The following is a 14,499-nucleotide window of genomic DNA, read 5'->3' as shown; positions in this document are numbered from 1 at the left end:
AACCACATAACTCTGGTGAAAGAAACCAAGAAAGTTTAAACAAATGGAGATATATTCTGTGTTCATGGAATAGAAGATTCAGTATTGTTAAAATGGCATTCTTTCCAACTTGAACCCACTCGGTCATCTGACTTATACCACTGGGAGGTAATAAATTTGTGTTGTTTAAAGCCACTAATTTTGTGGCTTATAGGAGCAACTTGTGATTTTGCCCAACTTGAAAACAGCTTTTAGTTTAATAAAAGAAAATATTAAATAATGTTAAAGGGAAAATGTATGTCAAATGCACATTAACCCTTAACAGAAAAAACAAGGGCCTGAATTCAAACTAAGAAATACCTTTAAGTAAAGTATATAACAAGTAGGCTGTGGGATAATGAGCTCCAGTGAAAAGACCTTTCCCTTAAGCAGTGCTAAAGACAAGCTTGTATACTCTAGTCTCACAGTTTACCCTTCACACAGTGTAAAACTGAGCACCATCCAAGAAAATACCAGCCAAAAAGAGCTGGTATTCCTAAAGACTGCACTACCACAGCTATTCTGATGTCATTTCATTCCATTTACTCATTCTCTCGGCAGGTATTTTGAAATGGAAGGGCCAAAATATCTTGAAAGAGAAAAACATGAAGAAAAACAGTAATATGAATTTAAGTGAAAAAAGAAATAATCAGCCTCAATAGGTTAAAGAAGAAAAAAACAAAAGCATAGAGAAGGACCAATAAGAAAAGCTAAAATTCAGAGGTAGAGATATAAAATGAACAATTAGTCACCTGACAGGCGGCTAAATGAGGAGAGTGGTAGAGGTCTAGGCTGTGGTGTCAGCTTTGCCTCTGGCTGGAACCAGAACCTCATTACCTCATTAATTTCACTGGACCCTCAGTGAGCTGATAGAAATTTTCTAGGCCCCTCCAGATTGCGAACTAACTGAGAGAGAAAGAGAGAGAGGGAAAGGGAGAGAGAGAAAGAAATTCTGGAAAAACGTGCTTATATCCATGAAGCCTTCCCCTCTGACATCATTACTGTGGTTTCTAAAAGATCTCAGATCCCCAAATGGTGCCATGACTTCTCCCAGTCAGGAATGCACTTTGAGAAGGCAATTAAGGAAAAAGCCAGAGAACACCAGGTATGAAAGCAGAAAGTGACTGTTTAAAACAAAGTTCTCTTAAGGGACTGACGTGGTACAAATGAGAATGAGCTACACAATCATGGATATGATCTATTTTTTTTATACCAAACTGATAGCTCTGAAGACTTAAGGACTTAGCAGACTATTGAAAATTGAGTTTAAATAGAAAGTTTCATCAGTTTGTACTTCTGTACTGACATCTCATTCAATTGCACTTCTAATTTAGCTGTTATTGAGATAGTCCTATGCTAGCAAGTTGACAATTTAGTGGGGATATTAAGGGAAATTCATTTTGGCCATTAACTATTCCCTAAAGGTTTCCATCTGAATGTGCATCTCATTGAAGCTGAAACTAAGGTAGTGCAAAAAAAAAAAAAAAAAAAAAAGTTCCCGTAAATGTAAATTGCAGGCTTCTCGGTTTCTCCTTTTCTGTGAACATTTGGTTAAGGTACCATTGGCAATGATAGGGAAACTATTACAATAAAGTCATTTTTATCTAATTACTATCATTATGAGTTTTAAATGAGAAATGTGAGTGATTAATGTGATGTCAAAAGCAAAGTTGTAGAAGTTTTCTAAGGACCTGCCAACTCCAGGGGAGAGGGCTCCTCTCAAGCTGGGGGGTGAATTTTCTGCAGCCATCTGAGTGGGAAGGGGTGACAGGGTCTTCACAGAATCCATTATGCTAATATAAACTGTGCTGAATAAGATGGTAAATGTATGCATGCTGTAAATTAAGAATGTCTGGATTTCTTTGTATCATTTGGATTTTTGAGAAAAATTGAATAAGAGATTGAATAAGAGGAAGAAAGGCTGGGTCAAGGAAACTGAATAGAGAAATGGAGAGGGTCAAGGGGAAGCAAATTAAGTTATTTCACAGAATTTCCAATTATCCTGATTTCTCTGACTTGGCAATTTCTAAGATACAGCTTTAGTTTATATTTGAATGATGTCAAGTAGGGTCAGGAGAATCTGTTCACATGGGGGAAAAATCTTTTAAACGTTCCATCTCATGAAAAATAGGACGATCAAATAAGTAACAAATATTCATAATAAAATTCATTACTTGGGTCACATCTAGACCATGAAAATATTTTTAAAGATTTTGATTCTAGCCTTACGAACTCTTTTTTTCCCCAGCAAGAAGACAGTGAAACCAGTTAGAATATCTGTCTCAATCCTCAGTGTTCCAGTGCTCAGCTTCCTGAAGCTGGATGATCTCTTACTCTTGGCACAGCCTTTTTACATAGGAGATTGTAGCCCTCTCCTCAGACGAAGCATAAGTACTAAAAAACAAAACAAACAAAACAAAAAGCATACGTACTGAAAACTGGATTCAGGAATTGTGGTAGAGAAATCAGTTCCCCCCACTCCTGGCTTTATTGAAGTATAACTAACAAATAAAAATATGAGATATTTAAAAGGTACAATGTGATGATTTTCATATGTATATTTATTGTGAAAGGATCCCCTCCTTTGAGCTAATTAACGCATCCATCGCCTCACATGTTGATCTTTTTTTTTTAAGTTCTACTGTCTTAGCAAATTTTAGTTATACAATACAGTGTTATCAACTGCAGTCACCATGTTACACATTAGATCCTCAGAATTTATTCATCTTACAGTTGAAAATTGGCAGCCACATTTCTACTCTCCGTTTCTATGAATTCAACTTTTTTCTTTTTTGTAAGACTCCACATGTAAGTGATACCATAATGCAGGATTTTTTGGTCTTTCTCTGCCTGATTTATTTCACTTAGCATAATGGCCTCTGGGATCATCCATGTTATAGTTAACAGTATTTTTTCTTTTTAAAGGGTAAATAATATTCCATCTATACCACATTTTCTTTATCCATTCATCTGCTGACAGACACTTGTTTTCAAGCCTTGGATACTGTGAATAATGTCACTATGAACACAGAGGAACAGATATCTCTTTGAGATCCTGGTATTATTTCCTTTGGATATATACCCAGAAGTTGGATTGTCAGATCATATACTAGTTTCATTTTTAATTTCTTTTTTTTAATTTATTTTTTATTTTTTATTTATTTATGATAGAGAGAGAGAGAGAGAGAGAGAGAGAGAGAGGCAGAGACACAGGCAGAGGGAGAAGCAGGCTCCATGCACTGGGAGCCCGACATGGGATTCGATCCCGGGTCTCCAGGATCGCGCCCTGGGCCAAAGGCAGGCGCCAAACCGCTGCGCCACCCAGGGATCCCTCATTTTTAATTTCTTAAAGAACCTCTACACTGTATTCCACAGTGGCTGTTGTGGCAGTTTTCATACACACTTATATACGGCTTCTCTTTTCTCCACATTCTCTCCAGCATTTGTTATCTCTTACTTTTAAAAATAGACATCCTAACAAATGTGAGGTAATATCTCATTGTGGATTTCCCTGATTATTAGGGATGCTGAGCACCTTGTCATGTACCTGTTGGCCATATGTCTTCTTCAAAAAAATGTCTATTCAGGTCCTTGGCCTTTTAAAAATTGGGTTATTTTCCTGTTTTTAAATTGTACAGTCCCCTATATGATCTAGATATCAACCCTTATTAGATGTGTGGCTTGCTAAAATTTTCAGCCATTCCAAAGTTTGCTTTTCATTTGGTTGATAGTTTCTTTTGCTATGCATAAGTTTTCCAGTTTGATGTAATTCCACTTGGATATTTTTGCTTGTAAGGCCTTTGCTTTTTGTATTGAATGCAAAAAAAAAAAAAAAAAATCATTGCCCAGACCATGTTAGATTGCATACCCTCCATGTTTTCTTCTAGGACTTTTATGGTTTCAGGTCTTATATTTGAGTCTTTCATCTATTTGAGTTAATTTTTGTGTATGGTGCAAGATAACCAAAAAAGTGGTCTTTTTCTTCTTCACAGAAGATGGCTGTCCAATCTTCCCAACACTATCCACTAAAGAGACTTTCCTTTCCCCATTGTAAATTGTTGGCACTTTTGTCAGAAATCAATTGAGGATATATGAAAGGGTTTAAATTTAGGATTTCTATATTGTTCCACTGATCTATGTATCTGTTTTTATGCCAATACCATACTGTTTTGATTATTTCAACTTTGTATTGTGGTTTAAAGTCAAGAATTGTGATGCCTCTAGGTTTGTTCCTCTTCCTCAAGATGGCTTTGGATATTCAGTCTTTTATGATTCCATACAAAAATTAGGAGTTTTTTTCTATTTCTGTGAAAAATTCCATTAGAATTTTCATAATTGCGTTCAATATTACATGTAAGTTTAATATTCCTTAGAGTCCTACATCCAATAATATTAGCTTGCAAACATCATCTTCACAATAAACTTGTGAGATATTGTGATGCCTACTCAACTAGTGGCCCATTATTAGCGCTCTCAATTACTGAGACCATGATCAAGCATTGAAGTGAAGCAAAAAAACAAAACATTTCAATCAACTCAAATTAAGGTCAAGAACAGCCAGGTAATAAAATGTACCCACTTTACTATTAGGATAACGCCTCTGTTTTACTTTGACCTCTTCTTATCACAACTCTAAAAAAATTGGGCACACCTGATTAGAAAATGCCAGAAGAGGTGTGGGGAAAGGAGATGGACACATGAAGTATAGTACAAGAGGTATCTGGTCTTTGAAGCACTGACATATGGTTTTTATTTTAAAGTAGTCTTAGGAACTCAAAATGGGATCATTTATTGGAGGCACCTGAGTTATTTTACCAAGTATAATATTTTAATTAGTTATTCACACATATTGACTAATACTGTTTACATTACTTTAAATATATATTAGCATGCAATGCTTACCATAGCACTATGATGTGGGAACTGTTAGTATTCCCATTTTATAGATGAGGACCCTGAGACACAGAGAATTTAAGTGATTTATCCAAGGTCTCACAGCTAAGCAAAGATTCCAATCCAGGCCCATAAGCTTCAGAGCATATGTTTTTAATTGCTCTATTCAAAAATATGATAACCCTGCATAACAAAAGAACAAATTTATTGTAGACAATGTACATATTTTTTTTAGAAAACGGGGAAATGGAAATGTTTCTTTAAGAAACATGTCCTTCAAAAATATTTTCACATTTTTTAGTTTGTTTTTGTTCATATTTCATTATGTGAAAAAAATAACAAAAAAATTCATACAATAATACTAGCACTTTTGGTTGTTGTTGTTTACTATTGTTTAATAGTATTTAAATATTCTGGCTACCTATAGCCAATTCTCTGTCTGGGAAATTAAATAGCTAGAAGAACCAAAATGAGAGACTATCTTTGACCACTTCATTAGAAGAAGAAAGGGGAAAAAGTAATAAGCAGTTCAAACTAACTTGAATTGGTTGTCTTCTATACACCAGGGTTTTACACATCAGGTTGCAGAGAGGAGAGTTTCCCCAAGCGCACGGAGAGGCTGGAAGTGTGCAGGTTCTGCTAAGGGGGAGCATTCCATCCCAGTCCTTCGTGGCACCCAGAGGCTGGAGACTAGAGGACTAAGTGGCTGCATGATGATGACTGTGCATCCCAGTTCACCTGGGCAGGCCCATTTCAGGCCGGTTAGGTTAGTATGGACCCTGTTTACTTTCAAAATGTATTGCTTTGGATTAGAAATTTAGTATAGCTAGAAAAGTTGAATGTGAGGCATTAAGTTCCAGTCCAGCATTCTAGTATCTTCAGCAACAGAAGTGAAATAGTGGCCTCAACCTTGGAGCATTTTGGTGGCAACCAGAGCAGACTAAAGTCCAGGAGGAGCCTGCAGTGTTTGTGAGGCCTCAGGAAGTTGTAAAAATGGGAACTTGTCTGTCAGTCTAGCAGAATGGGAACTGGAGAGTCATTTTAATTTTAAAAATAATAATGACATAATGTGAGATTGCTCTCCTTGATCCTTGTGAGCAGGGCTAGGTTCACAAGCACACAGCCTGGGCAGCTGCATACAGACTCATGGTCAGGTGGGCCAGGTGCTTGGTTTACTGCTCTGCTGTGACCATATTGAAATTCTTAGCTTTTGTACAAGAGACCCCACATTGCCATTTTGCATCAGGCCCTGCAAATTATACAAGCAGTCCTGTTTATGAACATGCAGAGTTAAACTCACCCTTACTAAATAATATTTTGGATACCGTTTACATCTCCATGCCACCTGACTGGAAACAGGAGTAAGTCATTAAGTCTTAGGGCTGAGTTAAAATTGCACACCAAATGCAAATACACATAAAATCTCACACCAAAGATAATTTTTCTTTGTCTTGCAATTTAGTAATCTTGTTATCAAATTAAATTTTAGAACACAAAACCTTCCAGGCAAAGTAGGTTAAAAAAATCCTTGTAGAAATGTATATTTTAAAGCCAAGTAATAATTGAATCCCTGCAGACTAAACAATATCACTTAGCAGCCTGCACAATGTGAAAGACTAAAAGCTTTTAATTAGACTTTTACTCAATAGGGGAGGAAAAAATAATTTAAAAGACTCAGGGCTAAAGCTGAATTGTTAGTTTTAACTTTGAACACAATGAAGGAACAATTTGACTAAATTAGTTTAGCTGTGTATTCATTAGCCTTTAATAGAAATGTGAATGCAAACTGACTCCAGGTTATTGTACTTAGAGCCAGCTTTTTAATTAGTGATTGGCAAAATGTTTATCTAGTTTGTTGTTGGAATGTTGAACCGTTTACACAACAGGCCTGTTGTAAACCTTTATGTAATCTTAATTGGATCTTTCAAAAGAACAAGATTTCATGTACATAAAATAACAAACTATAGTAATAAAGTTAGCTAATTTATATCAAACTTGGTACTTAAAAAGAAAAAGTTGTGCTATGTGGCTTAATGAGGTAGAGAAATGGTTAACATCTATTTAAACTTAGTTAAATGTGATGCTCAGTTGAACTTGGCCAAACCTTGGATATCTCTGGGTTCGAAGTTAGACCTGATTTCCAGATGGTAAGCGGGCTATTAATCTGTAATATTGAGCACATTAATTAGCCTCTCTGAGCCTCAGTTTTCTTATCTTTAAAATGGGGATTATATGGTCTTAAATAGTCATTGTGAGCAATGATAATATGTAAAAGATAATATGGGGCACCTGAGTAGCTCAGTGGGTTGAGCGTCTGACTCTTGATTTTGCTTGAGGTCATGATCTCAGTGTTGTGAGACTGAGATTGGTTGCCTTGGCTCTGCGTTGGGCTCCATGCTCAGCGGAGCTAGCTTCTCTCTCTCTTCCTCTGCCCTTCCCCTCTGCTGGTGGGTGTGAGAGCTCTCTTGCTCTCTCTTTCAAATAAATAAATAAATCTTTTAAATACATATGTATATGATAATATATAAAAGCCTCTATTTGAGGAATTCAATATATGGTAGCTATCACCAACATCATCATGAGTGTTCTTTATTTTTAATATATTTAACTTAAATACTTTTGAATAGATGAAAGTTAATCACATGTTGCAAAATTCAAAAACTACAAAATTCAAAATGTGCAAAAGGTCATACAGAGAAAAGTAGTCTCTCATTCACCATGAATAACATGGCATTTTTTGCACTTTCAATAGATTTCTATTTTTTCATAATATTACTCGGTTATATAATATAATAGTAACTTCTAGAGATCATTTTATAATAACACATATAAAACATATATGTGTTTTATATATAACACATATATAATAACACATATAAAACTTCCTCATCTTTTTTAAATCACACATGAATATACCATAATCAAATTAAGTAATGCCTTATTGTTGGAAAATTAGCTTATTTCTACCCTTTTTTGCAGTTGTAAATATCCTTATGCATAGATTATTTTGCACTTGTGTGAGTAGCCCTTTAGGATAAATTTCTAAAAGCAATATTGGTGGTGAGAGCATATGTGTATTTTTTCATTTTGATAGATATTACAAATTGCCCTCCACAGAATTATACTGATTTACATTTCCATCAATAACTATGAGTGCTTATTTCCCTGCACCTTTACCAACAGTGCATCAATTTTTCAATATATTATAATCTTTCTTTAAAAAAAGAAACGATTTTATTCATTTATTCATGAGAGACACAGAGAGAGAGGCAGAGACATAGGCAGGCTTCCTGTGGGGAGCTTGATGTAGGACTCGATCCCAGGACCCCAGGATCACAGCTTGAGCCAAAGGCAGACGCTTAACCATTGAGCCACCCAGGCGTCCCATCTCTGACAATCTTATATATGAACATTTTCTTAGTATAGTTTCAATTTTCTTGTCTTTTATTGTCTGTGAAGTTTAGACTCTTTTTACATATTTAAGAGTAATTTGTATTTTCCTTTCTATGTACTATTTCTTTATGGTCTCATCTCACATTTGTTGGATTATTGGTCTTTTTCTGAAACTTATTTTTGGGAAAGCTATATATAATCCACATACCCATCCTTTGTCAATTGTTTTAATTTTTCCCAATTCTATCTTCTCATATTTCTTTTATTTTTATGTAAAGTTATACATCTTTTCTTTCATAGCTTAAGTGCCTTATATTATCTCTAGAAAAACTATTTCTCTCCAAGAACAATTTTTAAAAGTCTTTCATGATTTCTTCTAGTATATTTATACTTTCACTTTTTACATTTAAATCTTTGAATTTGTTTTAGTACCCATTTAGCTGTTCATCTTTATTTGTTGAATAATTCACCCATTCATCATTAGAATATAATATGATTTTCATCAGATGCCAAAATCCTTTATTAATAAATTGTATCTTTTTCTGGATTCTCTAAGTATTTACTTACATTAATCTATTTGCCTATCAAAGAAGTTGCTGTTTTAAATTCTATAGTACTTATACTGTTCCAGTATCTGTAACATAAGCAATTTATTACTTCTCTCTTATTCCACAAAAAACTTAGAATCAGATTATTTAGTTATAAAAAATACTTATTAGTATTTTTATTGAGAGCAAATTAAATTTTCAGATTTAGAGAGAATTATGTTTTTATGATATTATGTCTTCCCACTCAAGAATAGAAAATGCTTTTTCTTTTTTTGGTTATATTTTTGGGTGTCAGATTAGCACATTAGAGCTTTCTTTGTGCATATCTTTCATATTTCTTGCAAGATTATTTCTAAATATTGTACTTTTCCTGTTATTTCATCTTTTTTCTCAATTATATTTTCAAACTGGTTTTTATGTAACTACATAAAAAGATCACTGATTTTGGTTATTATTTTTCTATAGAATGACCCCCAGAAACATTATTGATTTTCTTAGATTTGATTCTTTGGATTGTCTGGGTATCATATTATACCATTTGTTGAGAAAAATAATCATGTTATCTTTTGCTTTTCACTTTTACATCTTTCTCTCTTCTAATTGTTGAGACTGATGTTATATGTTAAGTAATATGTTAAGTAATAGTGGTGATAATGGACATCACCACACTAAAAGACACATTAATTATTGTGCTGGTTTGAGGGTTGAGATAAATATATTTTATCAAGTTAGGAAATTATCCATCCAATACTACTTTGTTAAAAATATTTAAATTGATATTGAATTTTATCAAGGTATTTTTAATGTCTTCACAACTCTTATGATTTCTCTCAGTGAAATTGTTCATTTAGTGAATTTTATTGAATCATTTTTATGTCACAGTGTTAACAATAGAAATTTTGATCAAGACCCTAAGGTATGAAGTAGGAACTACCAAAGTGTTTTGTAGGACAGAACACTTGGAAGAACTTGCAAAAATTTAGTGGCCTGAAACTAGTTGCAATAGAAAGACGTTGACTTCCTCATCGTTGCCTACCTGTTTCTATCAGCAGTAAGTCCTTTCTGAAGGAGAGGGAAATAGAAGAAAATCAGAATATTGATTCTTCTTGAAAGTGGACATTCTAATTGCTAAACTAATGCAGTGTTTTATTATTTCAGTGTGACCAGGAATTTTAAAGAAAAGAAAAACAACATGCTCACTAAACAATATAATTTCAGAGGACAGTAGGAGTCAAGAGAAAACTTACTTTGTAATTGAACCTCCAACCACAACTCTTTCTTCCAGGCTAAGGAAGGGTTTGCAGCATTTAAAAAAGTATTTTTACTTAATGACCCAATAGATTTCCCATGTAATATATCTTGTCCTGATATACTTAGTCATAATGTTCTTCAATAACTTTCTCTCTTTCTCCTATGGTAATTGGCTTGTTTAGAATTTCTACCTTTCTAAATTCATTTTTTAATTATACTTAAAATCATATTCATAGTTTCCTCCGTTTATATTTTCAGACAGAGTCTCATGTTCATTATGGCCTCCTATGACTCTAATTTCCTCCAAAGATCTGGTTATTTCTTTATTCTCATTTATTGACTGGATCAACTAAACTATTCTCATGTATTGATTGGATCAGATAAAATGATATCTCTTATTGTCTTTTTCTTTTTCAGGATTACAAATGAGGCAATTTATTAACTCAGCATTTTTGTTGTAATGCTTCTCGTTGGCAACTGCCACCTATCCAATGATTCTGTCCAGATCTGCCTGTCCCTGAGGACAGTTTGCAGCCCCCATCTTGGTCCTTTTCCACCGTTTTCAGCCTCTCTAAGGACTTGGAGGACTGTGTGGGCCAAGCTCTTGGAGTCACTGGGGATGTGGCTGGGCAGGACCCGATTTCTCTGATGTTCCCTGCAGATCCTGGTCCTAGAGGCGACCCTGGGCACCCCCCTCCCCCCGTCCCAGAGGTACAGGTGCCCTGCTATGGAAGCAGCTCTTGTATAGAACCAGTTCTCATCCTAGGGAGCAAGCTCTTTGTGCTTGGCCAGCCTGACAGTGTCCACCGATTCAGGGATTTCCAGCTTCCCAGACTTTTTGAGGAAGGTTGCCAGAGCCCTGAGGAGCTCCTGCTGGTTCCAGTCTTTTACAGAAACTCCACGCGTTCTGCAGCCTCTGAGCTGCCAGCCAGGGGACACTTTCATTGTCTTCTTTTGATGTTATTGATATTGTTGTTTTTACTAAAACAGCTCTTGAGTTTGTTTAGTTATGGAATTTTTTTGTTATCCAGTTTTTAGTCTTTTTTGTCAATTCCTTTCTTCTGCTTTCATTTAACCAGTCTTTTCTTGTTTTTATAATTGAGTTGGGTGTTTATTTTTACAGGTTGACTGGTTTACCTCTACAGGTTCTTAAGTATATATACTTTCTTTGAATCCTATTTTAGGTGGATACAATTGGTTCTGCTAGGAAGAGACATAATTATTTTTTTCTAAGTATTCTGAATTGTTGGTTGGGAGTTCCTTCAGTCCTAAGTTGTTTTTATTTTTTTTAATTATCAGGTGGCAGGGTTTTTATTTCCTAGTTTTATTTACCTCTGAGCAGGAAATATTGCCTTCATTCTTTCTACTTTAAACATTTTGTTTAGTTTTTGATTTGCATAATACATAACCATTTTTCTAATATAGTTTAGCACCTTAAAAGAAGGTATATGCTGTTTTCTTTAAAGTGTTTGATATTTATCTCTTTATACCCAATGAAATATAACATTATTATTTAGTTCTATACCTGTCCTTATTATTCATCCTTAAATTTATAATTTTCTGAAAAATAAAGTCTCCTACCAATACAATTCTGTCTGTACCATGTTGTGTTTTGTATATTTTGAATCTTGTATTAAGTGAAATAAAAACAAGTAAAAGGGAAATCATAAAACAAAAAGCTGTTTAAAAAAAAAGATAAAACTGATCAACTCCAGGCAGACGAAGACATACAAACATCTACAGAGAGACAGAGAGTGCAAAGTTACCTAACTCAAGTATAAAAAAGGAATTATCACTATAGGTCCTAGAAGTAATAGAAAATTATGAACAAATATCAGGAGTATATTTATAACAATAAATTTGACCACTCAGATCAAGTAGACAAACTACTTGAAAGACAAAAAATTATCTAAAGTGATTCAAGAGAAAAGTAGAAAATCTGAGATGCCCTGAAAGTTTTAAAGTATTTCAATTTATAGATATAATAAAGAAAATCCCTGGCCTGAATAGCTTCAATAGTGAATTCCATCAATCATTACAGGAAGAAATAATATAAAAACTACATAAACTCCTTCAGGAAGTAGAAGTATGGGCACTTTTGAACTTCATTTATAAAATTAACATTGTCTTGATACCAAAATAAGACACAGACATTACAAGAATCTCTTATGAATAGAGACATAAAAATCCTCAGTAAAATATTATCAAGTCAAATGCAACAATCTTTAAAAAGGGTTTTCACACCATGACCATCCACAGTTTTTTTCTCAGGAATCAATGGTTGGTTCAAAATTTGAAAATCAGTGAAATGTAGTTCAACATATTAACAGGCAAAGGAGGAAAACCACACGATTATCTCAATAGATGTGAAAGTATTTAACAAAATTTGACATTCACTTATAAATTAGTAATAGAAATGAGCTTATTCGATCTAATAAATGGTATGCACAAAATACCTACAGCTAACCTCATCTTCAATGATTAAAGATTAAATATTTTTCCCTAAAATTGGGAGGGCAAAAGAGAATGTTTGCACACAGCCATTCTGTTCCACAATGTAAAGGAAGTTATAGCCAGTGCAATAAGGCAAACAAGAAAAAATGAAAGGAACGAAAGGCAGGGAGAGAGCATAGGAAGTAAAAAACTCTCCTTACTTTAAGACAACTTTATTATGGTCATATACATTAAAAATCCTAAGGAATCTACAAAAAAAAAAAAAAACCCTATCATTTGTAAGCAAATTAGCAAGTCCACAGGACATAAGGAGACTATAAAAAAAATCAATTGCATTTGAACTTTGACAATGAAAAATTAGAACTTGAAATTGTAATTACTACCACTTTAATTGGATTCTAACATGAGATAATTAGGGGTAAATTTGATAAAATACATGCTAGATCTGTATACTATAAACTGTAAAATATTGCTGAGAGAAACTAATGATCTAAACTGATAGAAAGGTCTGATCATATTCACGGATCAAGACATAAATAATATTGTTAAGATGTAATTTCTGCCCAAATTGGCCTATATATTCAACACAAAATCAATCAAAACCTCAGAAGCATCATTGTAGAACTTGGCAACCTGTTTCTAAAATTGTCACTGAAAAGAAGAAAGGACTTCTAAAAGCCAAACACTGGAGTATCCTGTTCAAAGTTAACTTTGGTAATCAGGAAGGGAATGGACTGGAGGTGGCAGGTCTATACACAAGTAGTTGTTAATAGGTTATATAACAAGTTTAAAGTTGAGGATTTAACTATAAAATAGAATAATTAAGACAATGTGGTATTGGCATAAGAATAAATATATAGAATAAGGTAACAGAATACAGATATGCATTCATTAATATAATATCAAATGATTTTGAATAAAGGGGTCCAAGGCAATTTAATGGGGATGGATACTATTCAACAAACAGTAATGGAAAACCAGGTAACTATATAAATGGATAGGAATCTCAGCCTTTATGTCACAATACATATGAAAATTAACTAAAATAGCTATAAATATAAAAACTAAGCTTTTAAAAATTCTAAAAGAAAGAGTGAGAAAATATCTGTGACCTTGGAATAGGCAAATATTTCTTTTTTTTTTAGGCAAATATTTCTTAACATCACAAAAGAAAAATCAATAATTAGACTTCCTCAATATTAAAAACTTTGGCTTATCAAAAGACACTGTTTAAGACTAGCTACAGATTGGCCAATTTATTTTTTTAAAGTTTTTATTTAAATTCCAGTTAACATATAGCAAAATATTACTTTCAGATGTACACTATAGTGAAGATTGGCCGACTTACACACACACAAATATATATAAAGATATCTATCCATAGTATATATCAATATCTCTTACAACTTGTTGAATAATAGGAAATATATATTTTGGTATCTGCCCCAAGCCCCTGCTAATTGGTTTTTGACCCAGTTCCTGAGACAGAGCTCCTAAATCCTTTAGAATTTCCTATATTATAGGAACACCTTTTGTTCTAATGAGGTGACTGACTCTTGGTAGACTCCTGGTTAGGGGCTGGTCACTAAAGACCAAGCCATGACAAGAAACTTGGACTTCCAGCTCTACACCCCATTCCCTGGAGGGAAGAGATAATTAATAATTGACCATGCCTATGTGATGAAGCCTTCATAAATATTCCAAAAGTACAGAGTTCAAAGAGCTTCCAAGTTAGTGAACATGTCCATGTGCCAGGAAGGTGGAGACAGAACTCTGCAGAGACAGAAGCTCCTGCATTGAGGACCCTCCCAGACTTCACCTATATATCTCTTCCTTTGGCTGTTCATTTGTATCTTTGAAAACAGCCTTTGTAATAAGTCAGTAATAGTAAGTAAGCTATTTTCCTGGGTCCTATCAGCCACCCTAGCAAATTATCAAACCC

The 14,499-nt window shown here is 34.1% G+C and overlaps 1 pseudogene; it reads right to left on the bottom strand.

Moving 5' to 3' along the window:
• Window positions 1–10,479: 10,479 nt before the first annotated feature.
• On the bottom strand, window positions 10,480–11,048 carry LOC129512418 (40S ribosomal protein S19-like; annotated as a pseudogene).
• Window positions 11,049–14,499: the final 3,451 nt, after the last annotated feature.

Source organism: Nyctereutes procyonoides, unplaced genomic scaffold (genome assembly GCF_905146905.1).
Source record: "Nyctereutes procyonoides isolate TBG_1078 unplaced genomic scaffold, NYPRO_anot_genome, whole genome shotgun sequence".
Lineage (NCBI taxonomy): Eukaryota > Metazoa > Chordata > Mammalia > Carnivora > Canidae > Nyctereutes > Nyctereutes procyonoides.
The sequence above is the reverse complement of the archived record's forward strand: the minus strand, read 5'-3'. Positions and strand labels throughout refer to the sequence as shown.